The 14403-nt window shown below is 43.5% G+C and overlaps 1 protein-coding gene across 3 annotated transcripts in view; it reads right to left on the reverse strand.

Moving 5' to 3' along the window:
* Positions 1-4383, reverse strand: part of LOC130284975 (proto-oncogene Mas-like) — a 69144-nt gene extending 64761 nt beyond the window's left edge. For all 3 annotated transcript variants that reach the window (XM_056535985.1, XM_056535986.1, XM_056535983.1), the window contains exon 1: positions 4064-4383. The gene's annotated coding sequence lies outside the window, so the exon portion shown is untranslated. The remainder of the gene's footprint in view (positions 1-4063) is intronic.
* Between the last annotated feature and the right edge of the window lie 10020 nt (positions 4384-14403).

The raw sequence follows: 14403 nt of genomic DNA on the forward strand, positions 1-14403 counted from the left end.
TTCCCTTTCACTATAGTCCATTCTGTCACTAGTTGGAGATTACCTGTATCTTGGTTTTGTGGAGCTAACCCCCAATTTTGGCACAGTTCTAATAATTTGCCTGGTGTGTTGATCACAAAGTTCACCCCTTTGTATTTAACCAATATTTTGACCGGAAAGCCCCATTTATAATCAATTCTGTTTTTTCTCAATATCTGTGTAAGTTGGGCAAACTGTCTCCTTCTCTCTAAGGTTACTGCTGAGAGGTCGGGATATATCGCAAGATGTGCAAATTTTTCTGATAATGGAGGTGGGTTTCTGAAAGACCACATTATTTTTTCCTTTGTCTCATAAAAGTGCACTTTTGTTATCGTGTCTCTTGGTTTAGAGGGAGGGAGATTTGGGGGTTTGGGAAGTCTAAGGACTCTGTCCATAGTGAGTTCCAAATCCGTGGATTCAGGTATCAATTGTTTAAAAAATTTGTTCAGAAACGATTTCAATTCTTGTTGTTTAATGGTGTCAGGGATTCCTCGGACTCTAATATTATTTCTTTGTGCGTGGTCCTCCTGCTCGGCTACTTTTAACTTTAAAGACTCAACTTCTTCTACTAAGTCCTCCACTTTTGTTGCCATTTTATTTTGCAATACATTTTTCTCCTCTATTTTAGTTTCCATATGTGATTACCTGTATCTTGGTTTTGAAGTACGAAGGCCCAGTCCTTGAATCTCATCATGAATATTTTTAACAGCATTCTGAAGGGTCGCAGTAAATGCAGATTGTAAATCTGCCAGAAAAATTCTAATAGAGGCTTCAGAAACTGGGGCTTTTGGGTCATAGGCTGTAGGTGACATCTCCTTACTTGTATCTCTTCCCCGTACCCCTCTCTCTCCCTGTCCCACCTCCTTACCCTGGTGACTTTGGGAGGTAACTGGTTGACTGCCGCTGAGCCTCAGGGCTGAAAGCTGCTGGGGCCAATAGTTCTGCTAAGGAGGGCACAGAATACTGCAGGCTTAGTCTTCTGGTTTGTTCAAAGGGATTTACCATTTTAATGTTAAAGTCTGTTTTAATTCCTGGGTACAATTTTTCAGATATAAGCCTTGGTTGCTGCGTTTTATCACTCACCCCTTTACAGGCTGTTGTCTGGCTCTCCGGTCCCACCTTTATCGGCGTTCCTATCTTAAGGTCTCCCTTTTGTTCAAGGGGCCCCTCGGCTGCCATCACGCACCCAGTCTGCACCGGTGGAGCCGCCTGAATCTCCGTCAGTCCCTCTAAGGGCATCTCTTCTCTCGTCAGCGGGGCGCGCGGCTCGTCCTCCACCATTGCCCGCTGCACGGCCTCTCCAGCTCTGGTCACATGACTCCTGGGGGCGGAGGCATCTCCCATATGTGTCTCTGGGAGACGCAGTGCGCCGCTTCTGTTTGCTGGCCTCTCCGTGGGACCGGGTCAGCCTGGGGAGTCTCGATTCTTTTGCCAGTTTCCCCTCTTGATATTCTGTGGTGAGTAAAATATGGTCATTTTCAAGGGGGATTTTTAGACCTTGTTTTAGACCTTGTTCGGGTCATTAATTGGTCTCCTCCACGTATAGTTCAAGTTACAACAGTAGTCTCGCTTTCAGTCTTAGGGTTTGTCAGCGCTTCAGTTTCTCCTGGGATAGATGCTTATTCCTCGGCTATCTTGGGCTGGTTAGGGCCGTAGTGAGACCGGTAGTTTGGCGGATCTCACCGATCATGGAGCCACCGCCATACACAGCTACAGCCGGGGGTTGATTCTGACGGAGTGCGGCTTGGAAGATCACAGGGGTCCCCAGTGGCGGGACCCCCGTGATCAAGTATCTTATCCCCTATCCTTTGGATAGGGGATAAGATGTCTTAGCGCCGGAGTACCCCTTTAATACTAAACTCAATCTCCCAGAGTCCAGCATGGAGAACAGAGATATATTGCAATAAATTTCAATTCCCCAGGGTCCCATAAAAGGTCACAGGGATGTCTTGTTACAATAACTCAGAAAACGGATGCAAGAAGACACAGTGTGGACAGCGACATAGCAGAACAGAAATACAATCCTAAAAACCCGACTAATGTAACAGATTAAAATATAAGGAGCATGCTATATAAATATGGATAAAAACCCAACTAAAATAACAAGGTAAGTACAAGGTAAATGTTCAAGCAGACTTAGCAGCATTATTGCTCAGACAAAGTGTATTGCACTGAATTACCAGCAGCAGTCAATCACCAGCCCAGAACCAAGACTGAGCTAGAGATATCTAGACACACCCGCATAGCCAATGGGTGAAAAGCTAAAAGCTTTAACTATTTCCTAGCCGGGGAACAACAAACTGTTCAGCCACAACCTAAATCCAATGGCCGTGTCAGAACATAAATCAAGACAAATATTACACCTTCATAACATCTACATCGCCATCTCCTCCATAACATCTACATCTCCTCCATAATATATACATCTCCTCCATAATATATACATCTCCTCCATAATATATACATCTCCTCTATAATATATACATCTCCCCCATAATATATACATCTCCTCCATAATATATACATCTCCCCATTATATATACATCTCCCCCATGATATATATATATATATATATATATATATATCTCCCATCTCCCCCATAATATATACATCTCCTCCATAATATATACATCTCCTCCATAATATATACATCTCCCCCATAATATATACATCTCCTCCATAACATCTACATCTCCCCCATAATATATACATCTCCCCCATAATATATATATACATCTCCTCCATAATATATGCATCTCCTCCATAATATATACATCTCCTCCATAATATATACATCCCCTCCATAATATATACAGCTCCTCCATAATATATACATCTCCTCCATAATATATACATCTCCATCTCCTCCATAATATATACATCTCCCCCATAATATACACATCTCATCCATAATATATACATCTCCCCCATAATATATACATCTCCTCCATAATATATACATCCCCTCCATAATATATACAGCTCCTCCATAATATATACATCTCCTCCATAATATATACATCTCCATCTCCTCCATAATATATACATCTCCCCCATAATATACACATCTCATCCATAATATATACATCTCCCCCATAATATATACATCTCCCCATAATATATACATCTCCCCCATAATATATACATCTCCTCCATAATATATACATCTCCATCTCCTCCATAATATATACATCTCCCCCATAATATACACATCTCCTCCATAATATATACATTTCCTCCATAATATATACATCTCCCCCATAATATATGCATCTCCCCCATAATATATGCATCTCCCCCATAATATATACATCTCCTCCATAATATATACATCTCCATCTCCTCCATAATATATACATCTCCCCCATAATATACACATCTCCTCCATAATACATACATCTTCTCCATAATATATACATCTCCTCCATAATATATACTTCCCTTATGTCCTAACTAGTGTTGCTCGCGAATATTTGCAATGCAAATTTTATTTGCGAATATCGCATATTCGCGAATATAGCACTATATATTCGTAATCACGAATATTTTTTTTTTTTTTTTTATCACAGTTCACATCACAGTGATCCCCCCTCTCTGCTTCCAGCTTGTGTGGTGTAAAGAAGGCTCTAATACTATTGAGTGAGACTGGCGTGCAAATTTTGTCATATGCAAATTTTTGTATATGCTAATTTTGGCATATGCTAATTTTCACATGCGCGAATTTTCGCATGTGCAAAAATAAAACGCGATTAGGAATATTCGTCCATATATTCGCGAAATATCGCAAATTTGAATATGGCCTATGCCGCTCAACACTAGTCCTAACCAGCAGCACAAGTGGCGAATATCTGCCCCTGTGAACTGGTAGGACAGACGGAATGTTAATGAAGTGAAGCAAATAAAATGGCAATTAATGCCTAATTAGCCCCCCACCTCCTACCTATAAGAGGGGACACTCCCCCAACAACAGTGCGTTTTTTATCTGTCCTGTCGGAATGATTGACAGACGGTGCGGCCTCCATAGGCTGCTGTACACATTACTAACCTTTGTCTCTCTCTTGTAGATCACTTCAGCTGGATGATCAGCTGTTCTGCAGACTCCCTGCATTCTGATCTCTGATCTCTGCAGGTTATGGAGGATTATCCTGTTGGTTTGTTGCAGGAGCGGTGTGTCGCTCCATGTTCTGCTTCTTTATGTTGTATACTCTGTATACTTTGTTACTGCTCTTGTATACTCTGTCTACTTTCTTGACTGTTACTGCTCTTGTATACTTTTGCTACTTCCATATACTCTGTTACTGCATCTGTATGCTCTGTATACTTTGTTACTGCTCTTGTATACTCTGTATACTGTCGCTGCTTCTATGTACACTGTGTCTGCTCCATACTCCTCACTGCTCTGTGTGTTTGCTGTTTATAAAGTTAGCCTGTTTGATTCCCCTCAGCTGGCGTCTGATGTCACACCGGGGGCGGGGCCTAACTCCAATGGAGCCAAATTCAAATAGGAAAGCTCCACTCTGCTGCAGGCTGCCTCTAAGTTGCAGCCTGGTTTGTTTAGGCGCAGCACAGTGGTCAGTGACTAGTCTGCAGTCTGTATATACAGTATAGTGGTCAGTGACTAGTCTGCAGTCTGTGTATATACAGTACAGTGGTCAGTGACTAGTCTGCAGTCTGTATATACAGTATAGTGGTCAGTGACTAGTCTGCAGTCTGTGTATATACAGTACAGTGGTCAGTGACTAGTCTGCAGTCTGTATATATACAGCACAGTGGTCAGTGACTAGTCTGCAGTCTGTGTATATACAGTACAGTGGTCAGTGACTAGTCTGCAGTCTGTATATATACAGCACAGTGGTCAGTGACTAGTCTGCAGTCTGTATATACAGTATAGTGGTCAGTGACTAGTCTGCAGTCTGTGTATATACAGTACAGTGGTCAGTGACTAGTCTGCAGTCTGTATATACAGTATAGTGGTCAGTGACTAGTCTGCAGTCTGTGTATATACAGTACAGTGGTCAGTGACTAGTCTGCAGTCTGTATATATACAGCACAGTGGTCAGTGACTAGTCTGCAGTCTGTATATATACAGTACAGTGGTCAGTGACTAGTCTGCAGTCTGTATATATACAGTACAGTGGTCAGTGACTAGTCTGCAGTCTGTGTATATACAGTACAGTGGTCAGTGACTAGTCTGCAGTCTGTATATATACAGTATAGTGGTCAGTGACTAGTCTGCAGTCTGTATATATACAGTACAGTGGTCAGTGACTAGTCTGCAGTCTGTGTATATACAGTACAGTGGTCAGTGACTAGTCTGCAGTCTGTGTATATACAGTACAGTGGTCAGTGACTAGTCTGCAGTCTGTGTATATACAGTACAGTGGTCAGTGACTAGTCTGCAGTCTGTATATACAGCACAGTGGTCAGTGACTAGTCTGCAGTCTGTATATATACAGCACAGTGGTCAGTGACTAGTCTGCAGTCTGTATATACAGTATAGTGGTCAGTGACTAGTCTGCAGTCTGTGTATATACAGTACAGTGGTCAGTGACTAGTCTGCAGTCTGTATATACAGTATAGTGGTCAGTGACTAGTCTGCAGTCTGTGTATATACAGTACAGTGGTCAGTGACTAGTCTGCAGTCTGTATATATACAGCACAGTGGTCAGTGACTAGTCTGCAGTCTGTATATATACAGTACAGTGGTCAGTGACTAGTCTGCAGTCTGTATATATACAGTACAGTGGTCAGTGACTAGTCTGCAGTCTGTGTATATACAGTACAGTGGTCAGTGACTAGTCTGCAGTCTGTATATATACAGTATAGTGGTCAGTGACTAGTCTGCAGTCTGTATATATACAGTACAGTGGTCAGTGACTAGTCTGCAGTCTGTGTATATACAGTACAGTGGTCAGTGACTAGTCTGCAGTCTGTGTATATACAGTACAGTGGTCAGTGACTAGTCTGCAGTCTGTGTATATACAGTACAGTGGTCAGTGACTAGTCTGCAGTCTGTATATACAGCACAGTGGTCAGTGACTAGTCTGCAGTCTGTATATATACAGTACAGTGGTCAGTGACTAGTCTGCAGTCTGTATATATACAGTACAGTGGTCAGTGACTAGTCTGCAGTCTGTATATATACAGTATAGTGGTCAGTGACTAGTCTGCAGTCTGTATATATACAGTACAGTGGTCAGTGACTAGTCTGCAGTCTGTATATACAGTATAGTGGTCAGTGACTAGTCTGCAGTCTGTGTATATACAGTATAGTGGTCAGTGACTAGTCTGCAGTCTGTATATATACAGTACAGTGGTCAGTGACTAGTCTGCAGTCTGTATATATACAGTACAGTGGTCAGTGACTAGTCTGCAGTCTGTATATATACAGTACAGTGGTCAGTGACTAGTCTGCAGTCTGTATATATACAGTATAGTGGTCAGTGACTAGTCTGCAGTCTGTATATATACAGTACAGTGGTCAGTGACTAGTCTGCAGTCTGTATATATACAGCACAGTGGTCAGTGACTAGTCTGCAGTCTGTATATATACAGCACAGTGGTCAGTGACCAGTCTGCAGTCTGTATATACAGCACAGTGGTCAGTGACCAGTCTGCAGTCTGTATATACAGCACAGTGGTCAGTGACTAGTCTGCAGTCTGTGTATATACAGTACAGTGGTCAGTGACTAGTCTGCAGTCTGTATATATACAGCACAGTGGTCAGTGACTAGTCTGCAGTCTGTATATACAGCACAGTGGTCAGTGACCAGTCTGCAGTCTGTATATACAGCACAGTGGTCAGTGACTAGTCTGCAGTCTGTGTATATACAGTACAGTGGTCAGTGACCAGTCTGCAGTCTGTATATACAGCACAGTGGTCAGTGACTAGTCTGCAGTCTGTATATATACAGCACAGTGGTCAGTGACCAGTCTGCAGTCTGTATATACAGCACAGTGGTCAGTGACTAGTCTGCAGTCTGTGTATATACAGTACAGTGGTCAGTGACTAGTCTGCAGTCTGTATATATACAGCACAGTGGTCAGTGACTAGTCTGCAGTCTGTATATACAGCACAGTGGTCAGTGACTAGTCTGCAGTCTGTGCTCCAGGTTCGGATCCCACGCGGACATCTTCCGAAAGGAGGCATCAGTAACATCCATGTGTTCCGGCAGCACAGTGGTCAGTTACTAACTCCGCCCATCAGTAACATCCATGTGTTTGGGCAGCACAGTGGTCAGTTACTAACTCCGCCCATCAGTAACATCCATGTGTTTGGGCAGCACAGTAGTCAGTGACTAGCTCCGCCCATCAGTAACATACATACTTTGTGTATTATAGAGAAGCTGTTCTGTGACAGTAATCTTGTTGTAAAGATTTTTAGTGATCTTTTTGGGTACGTTCCGGCCTCCGCCTTCCCTCCTAGTAGAGGATTTGCATTTATATTTACTTGTTTTCTCTTCTAGAAAATGTCGTCTGCTGTGACTGTGACCGTTCTGGGCACCAGGTGACGTCTAACCACAGACATCTGTGACCCCCATCTGGCGGACACCTATGAATAATCCCAGGTGTCCTTCATGCCGTCCTGCTCTTCTGCCTGAGGCCGAACCATCAGGACGCTGTAATACGGGTAAAGACCTTTGGAGTCTTCAGCCTGCGCCCAGCAGTGAGGATGCCATCACACAGCGGATGAAGTTCACTCTTCTGAATCTAGGAGGCAGTGAAATATTTCTTCTCAATTGAAGAAGACCCAGAGACTACTTAATCCATCCGCTCGGGGGACCAGGATGTTGATCTTGGGGAAGCTCCAGAAGCCACCTCTAGGGGCCATGGGGCCCCAAAGTGGACGAGTCTCTCCTCATGAAGCTAAGTAAGGCCTCCTGAGAAGGTGCCGCTAACCAAAGTGGTTTTACTCCATGTTCCCGATTGTGAGGATTCACTTGGAATGGAGTTCTGTGTCTAAGGTTGACTTAGCGTTTGCATAATTGTCTAAAAGGACCTTAGTCCCTGCTGTGCACAGAACCAACTTACAGAACCCTATGGATTAAGGTGTAGAATGCACCTTAAGAAGATCCTACTCTGCCGCTGATCCCTCAGCTTCTGATTCATTCAGATATTGGTTCCGGCCTAGCACAATTTTAATCCATCCTGTTGTGGATTTCTTGTGATGCTGCTCTGCAAGCAATGTAAGATGGGCCTTTAAATCTAGGCCTCTATCCTGCCAGGAGAAGGCCATTGTGGCTTAAACCTTGGATGCCTCCAAGTATAACGTATGTGCCCCCCTTACAAGCCAGGTCGGCTATTGGGCAGAACTTAATATATATGTAGGGCCTTGCTGATAAAAGCAATGCCCCACTCAAAACCTTTAGGTGTTGGGTAACCAAGATCTAGGATCTAATCCTTTCTTGGCCAATCTAAGCCTCTAAGTGGCCATGGACCTCAGAAAGCGATCAAGACCGTTTTTTTCTGTGGGACAAGGGACAAGTAGTCCAGCTTATGACTTCCCTCTCATTCCGCTAACACTTCCAAGTGTATTTCCTCCTATTATTCGGACCTCCCATTGGAGGCCATGTAATTTTTTTCTGGGTACCTGGACAGTGTTTGTTCCAGATCCCTGGGTCCTGAATGTTATAGGATGGAGTACAGCATAGACTTTTTATTTCTTTTCCCCAGGAAAAGTTTATTTCCACAAAGTTACTTCTGTGAGAAGCATGCAGGTTTATAGGAGTCTATCCTGGTATTCAGGAGGAAAGGGGAGGGTCCTCTAGGCGTTTATTCGCCAGTCTTCTTCTCTTGTCCCAAAGTCTACCGATTCACAAGTAATGACGGTTTTGGATGAAACCATCAAATTAGTCATCAGCGTCCTGAGTCCAGGAGCCCTGATGGTCACACCAGATTGGTAGGATGCCCACCATCTCATCCCTGTGTGCCAGGCTCACAGGAAATATTCTGAGTGGCATGGAGCCTGGGAAGATGAAGCTCTTCAGTTGGCCACTTTGTCCTTCAGCATCACCTCAGCTCTACATCTTAACCAAGATGGTCATAGCTGTAGTATTCCTCTATAAGAGGTTTGGATATCATCCTGTTCTTGGACGATTGACTCTTCATGATGCCCTCAGAGGAAATTCTTCATCTTCTGCTAGCTCAGTCTTTCTCCAGCAATTTGGCTGGATAATAAAGTGGCAGAAATCAGAGATCGCCCTCCACACCAGGAGGTTTCTGGGCTTCATAGTAGATCGGCCAATATGACTCTTTCTCATTCTCCAGGAAGGAAGATGCGTTCCAGAGCAGCAGAGTTTCTCAGGGACCTCGTCAGGTAACCATCTGATGAAGATGTTTGGCCTAATGTCTGCGGCTGTGGACATAGTCCGTTGGCCTTGTGGCATATTCGCCCTCTTTTATGGAAGTTCTAAGTCGATGGAATCGCATTCCCAGAGGGCTAGAGATAAGTGCTCCCTGTCATCACAAAGTCTCCACTTCCTGAGGTGGTGGAAGCAGGTCTAAGATGGGGTGTTTTTGATCCAATCCATTTGGATCTTATTGACGACAGATACATCCCTTCTAGGCTGGGGTGCCCATCCACAAGAGGATCTTTGGGTTCCATCCTACCTGAGGAGCTCAGGGTAATCCGGATGGCTCTTTAATTCCCCCCCCCCCCCCCCTTATCAGAAGAAGGCTGTAAGGGTTCGCTCAGTCAACTCTGCAGTTTCCTACATGAACAGACAGGGAGGCACCAGGTCTCGTTTCCTACTCTCAGAAGTAGGTCTAATTCTGTCTTGGGAAGAGCAGAATCTTTTCTCACCTTGGCAGTCCACATTCAGGGGTCCTGAATGCAGCTGTGGATCATGGCATCTGAGGTCTCAGTCCAAAGGGATTTGTCCGTGAGTAGAAGGTCTTTCATCAGATCACTCTCCGGTGAGGTCGCCCGGACTAATGGCGACAAGATTCAATGCCAAAGTGGAAACATTCTTCCCTGTTTGGGATGACAATCCTCTGGCACTAGACGCTTTGTACATGGAAGTTCAGGCTGGCCTACAACTTTTCCTTCCACTGCCATGATACCAAGGTATTGATGGAAATACGGCAGTACCATGCCTCAGTAGAGGTCTTGGTTTACCCAGCTCATGTAGATGAGCCGAGGGCACTATTGGAGACTTCCCCCAATGCAGAACCTGGTGTCCCGGTGCACTCCGCTCTGCCTGGATCCAACTCATTCTGACAACCTGAAGATTGAGGAGTCCCTTCTAGACTCTAGAGGGCTATCAGCAGTGGTCTTAAGAACGATTTCACACTCTAGAGCTCCTTCCACAGTCAAGGCCTATGGAGTCAAGCTAACGTTTCTTCAGTGGTGTTCATCATGAAGTTCCTCAGGACCCTCCGCTGTCTGCTATTCTACAGTTTATGCAGGACAGCCCTTTCTACACTTTAAGGTGAAGATTTCAGCTCTTTCTGAAGCCTTCGGTAGATCGTTACTTTATGACCCCCTGATTAAGAAGTTCCTTAAGGGAACCAGATGTTTCAAGCCTAGTTTCTCAAGACCTAGTCCGCAGTGGGATCTCTCAGCAGCGCTTAAGGGGGTGAGTGGTCCCCCCTCTGAGCCCCTGGAAGAGGTGGAGTTCAGTTTTATTCCTTGGAAAGTGACCTTCTTATTGGCACTGACATTGGAGAACTACAATGCCAAGCGCTTAGGAAAACTACAGAACCTTTTAGCGTTTGAGCCATGTACTCTATTCCTTCCAGATAGCGTTCCATTATGCTTTACTCACCTTTCTACCTAAGGTGCCTATCGTACATAATAGAGATGAGCGAACTTACAGTAAATTTGATTCATCACAAACTTCTCGGCTCGGCAGTTGATGACTTTTCCTGCCTAAATTAGTTCAGCCTTCAGGTGCTCCGGTGGGCTGGAAAAGGTGGATACAGTCCTAGGAAAGAGTCTACTAGGACTGTATCCACCTTTCCCAGCCCACCGGAGCACCGGAAAGCTGAACTAATTTATGCAGGAAAACTCATCAACTGCCCAGCCGAGAAGTTTGTGACGAATCAAATTTACTGTAAATTCGCTCATCTCTAGTACATAATAGTCAGTAAGTTGTTACTTACTTGTTTTATGTCTTTCTCCATCCTCTCCAGGAGTAGGATCCCTCCATGCCCTGGATGTGCCCAGAGGTGAAGAACTATATTGAGCGATCCAGGGAGTTCAGAAGATCAGGGAATCTTCTAATATTCTTTCCTTGGCAGGAATAAGGTATAAAGGCCTCCTAGCCTTCCCTGAGTAGGTGGATTAAGGAGGCTATAAAGGAGTCATTTACTTCCAGGATCAGCCTCCTCCTGCCGCTGTCACTGCTCATTCCGGAGCAGTGTCTACTAGCTGGGCCTGTCAGGCCCTTATTCCCTTGGAACAAGTTGTTCCGTAGCCTCCTGCACTCACACTCCACTTTGTGAGTCATTACAGGATTGACCTCAGGGGTTCGGAAGACACTGCCTTGTGCGGTCTGTTCTGAATTCCATTCAGCCTGAACTCCCTACCCAATAGGATTACTTCTTGCTAAGTCCCCACTTGTGCTGCTGGTTAGGACGTAAGGGAAGCGTTCATTTCTAAACATAAATTTGTTTTCCCTTAGTCCTAACAGCAGCACACAAATTTCCCTCCCTTATGTTATTTTTTTTTCCCCTTTTTTACTTCTTATATAACGCACTGTTGTTGGGGGAGTGTCCCCTCTTATAGGTAGGAGGTGGGGGCTAATTAGGCATTAATTGCTATTTTATTTGCTTGACTTCATTAACATTCCGTCTGTCCTACCAGTTCACAGGGGCAGATAGTCCCCACTTGTGCTGCGGTTAGGACTAAGGGAAAACAAATTTACGTTAAGAAATTAGCGCATCTCCTCCATAATATATACATCTCCCCCATAATAATAATAATATATATATATATATATATATATATATATACACACACACACACATCTCCCCATAATATATACAGCTCCTCCATAATATATACATCTCCATAATATATACATCTCCCCCATAATATATACATCTGCTCCATTATATATACTTCTCCTCCATAATATATACAGATCCCCTAAAATATATACATCTCCTCTGTAAGGAGATCTGATCATATCTAGGTGCCCCTGGTACCGAACTTCGGTGGTTAGCTTGATTTAAGTCTTTATCTGGATCCAGGAGAATGAATCTACCAGAAATAACACGTAACAACAGTTTGTCTGGTCAAATTCACTCTAGTTTATTCAGTAGTCCGTAAGCACATAATATAGGGGGGGGGGGGGTTGCACCCCTCCTTCCGTCACTCAAATATTTGGTATAATCTCTAGCCTATAATATTAGGTATACGGAGGTTTCTGAGAGAATTCATGGGAGAGACAGATGATCGAGAAAGCCATAACACATGTAAGAATAGGAAGTCCTAATATGGTTAGTTAACCTTCGCGGCTACATTCCTAGCAAGAGATAACATTAAATGCTGACAGGATAAAGACACTGTGTGATGGATACATACAATACAGTAACCCCTTCAGTATGTGAGATAGTCCTCTGAGGTGGGGCCTTGTCTCATATAGACACTGTGTGATGGATACATACAATACAGTAACCCCTTCAGTATGTGAGATAGTCCTCTGAGGTGGGGCCTTGTCTCATATAGACACTGTGTGATGGATACATACAATACAGTAACCCCTTCAGTATGTGAGATAGTCCTCTGAGGTGGGGCCTTGTCTCATATAGACACTGTGTGATGGATGCATACAATACAGTAACCCCTTCAGTATGTGAGATAGTCCTCTGAGGTGGGGTCTGGTCTCATATAGACACTGTGTGATGGATACATACAATACAGTAACCCCTTCAATCCCCTCTTAGAACCTTATATTATTTTATACTATACGGTTCTCCTTTTTTTACCTTCCTTTCTCTGTAGAGTTTTAGGTATTGCATGTATCCACTGGGTGTAGTGTCTTCATTAGCCAATGAGGGCGTGGCCTGGTAAAATGTGGCCGTGGCATTGACTACTCCCTTTTCTAGCAACCTCCTAATACATGGTATCCCACATAGAGAAAATGCAGAAATAACTATAATGATTACAAAAATTATAATGGCTAATTGTGTTAATCATGTTTCCAGTTAGTAAACCATCCAAAATATTGATCCCAGGGATCTGTAATACCTGAGTTATTTTTTAGTTCGGCAGACAGGTCCTCTAACTTTTGTATTGCAATAGTTACTTTGCCATTGGGACCAGTGTTATTAGGTATGAAGGTGCAGGATGATGTAGGATCCACAAGCACTTTGCACACCCCACCTTTTTCTGCCAGAATCATATCTAAGACCATTCTGTTCTGAAATGTCATAATTGAATCAGCTTGGAGCTGCTCTGCAACACCTCGTAACGCATCCCTCGTGTAGTTTACAAACCTTTGTTGATTATAGGAAATGTAATTAATCCAGTCTACATTTTTGTTCACAGTGATTATAGTAAGGATAGATTCAAAGCCCGCAGCGACTTGATTCCTGGCTTTGAACTCATCAGGGACCCCTCTTGGGACCCCTATTGTGTCTATGTATACATGTGGATCGAAGATACCTGCAGGTGTTGACGTCTTTATCCTTTTTGTGGCAGAGTTTACGTGTTCTCCCCCTTCTGTGAATATGTGAATGTTCATAATGGCTTTAGCTAGAGCACACTCTCCTTTCCACTTGCCCTCTAGCTTGAACCTTATTCTACCATCGCCACAGATCCAGTAAATGTCACCTATTGAAAAAACTTGGTTCTGAGTGAGTGACACTTCTACAGAGCTATAACTAGCACAATATCTCTTTGTAGAGTTCTTTCTATTGACACCTTCCTTTTCTCCCCTATAGCATGTGTAATTCCCTGGGTACATGTGTATACCTGCCCCTGAGTGTGGGGTCTCTGTTAGCAAAGGGTATTTCATTTTCCAGGTTCCGCAATCAGTGTCATTATTAGAAATATTCTTGAAAAGATTTAAAAAACATTTTTCTATATTTGAGGGAAGCGTGAATGGCACCGTACCCAAATGTGGTTTCGCAGTCCCGCAAATATAACAATTACTTTTATTGATGGAAGCTGCTGTGTATTTCATCCATTCTACCCAAAGATTGGCATCTGAGACTCCTGTTTCCATTGCTAAAGTGTCCTCATATGTTGAATCAGATACCGCTCTTTTATTCTTGAAAGCCATGGTGTGGGGTGTTAGAGGATTCTGCTGCTTGTAATTTTGCTTATAGCTCTCCGTGTCACTACATGTCAGAAAAGTCAATGAGATTGTTATCAGTATGATTTGGGGTGTCATTCTTGTCAATTAACTGCCAGAACTCATGGAGACTTTCGCTTAG

This window comes from Hyla sarda, chromosome 8 (genome assembly GCF_029499605.1).
Source record: "Hyla sarda isolate aHylSar1 chromosome 8, aHylSar1.hap1, whole genome shotgun sequence".
NCBI lineage: Eukaryota > Metazoa > Chordata > Amphibia > Anura > Hylidae > Hyla > Hyla sarda.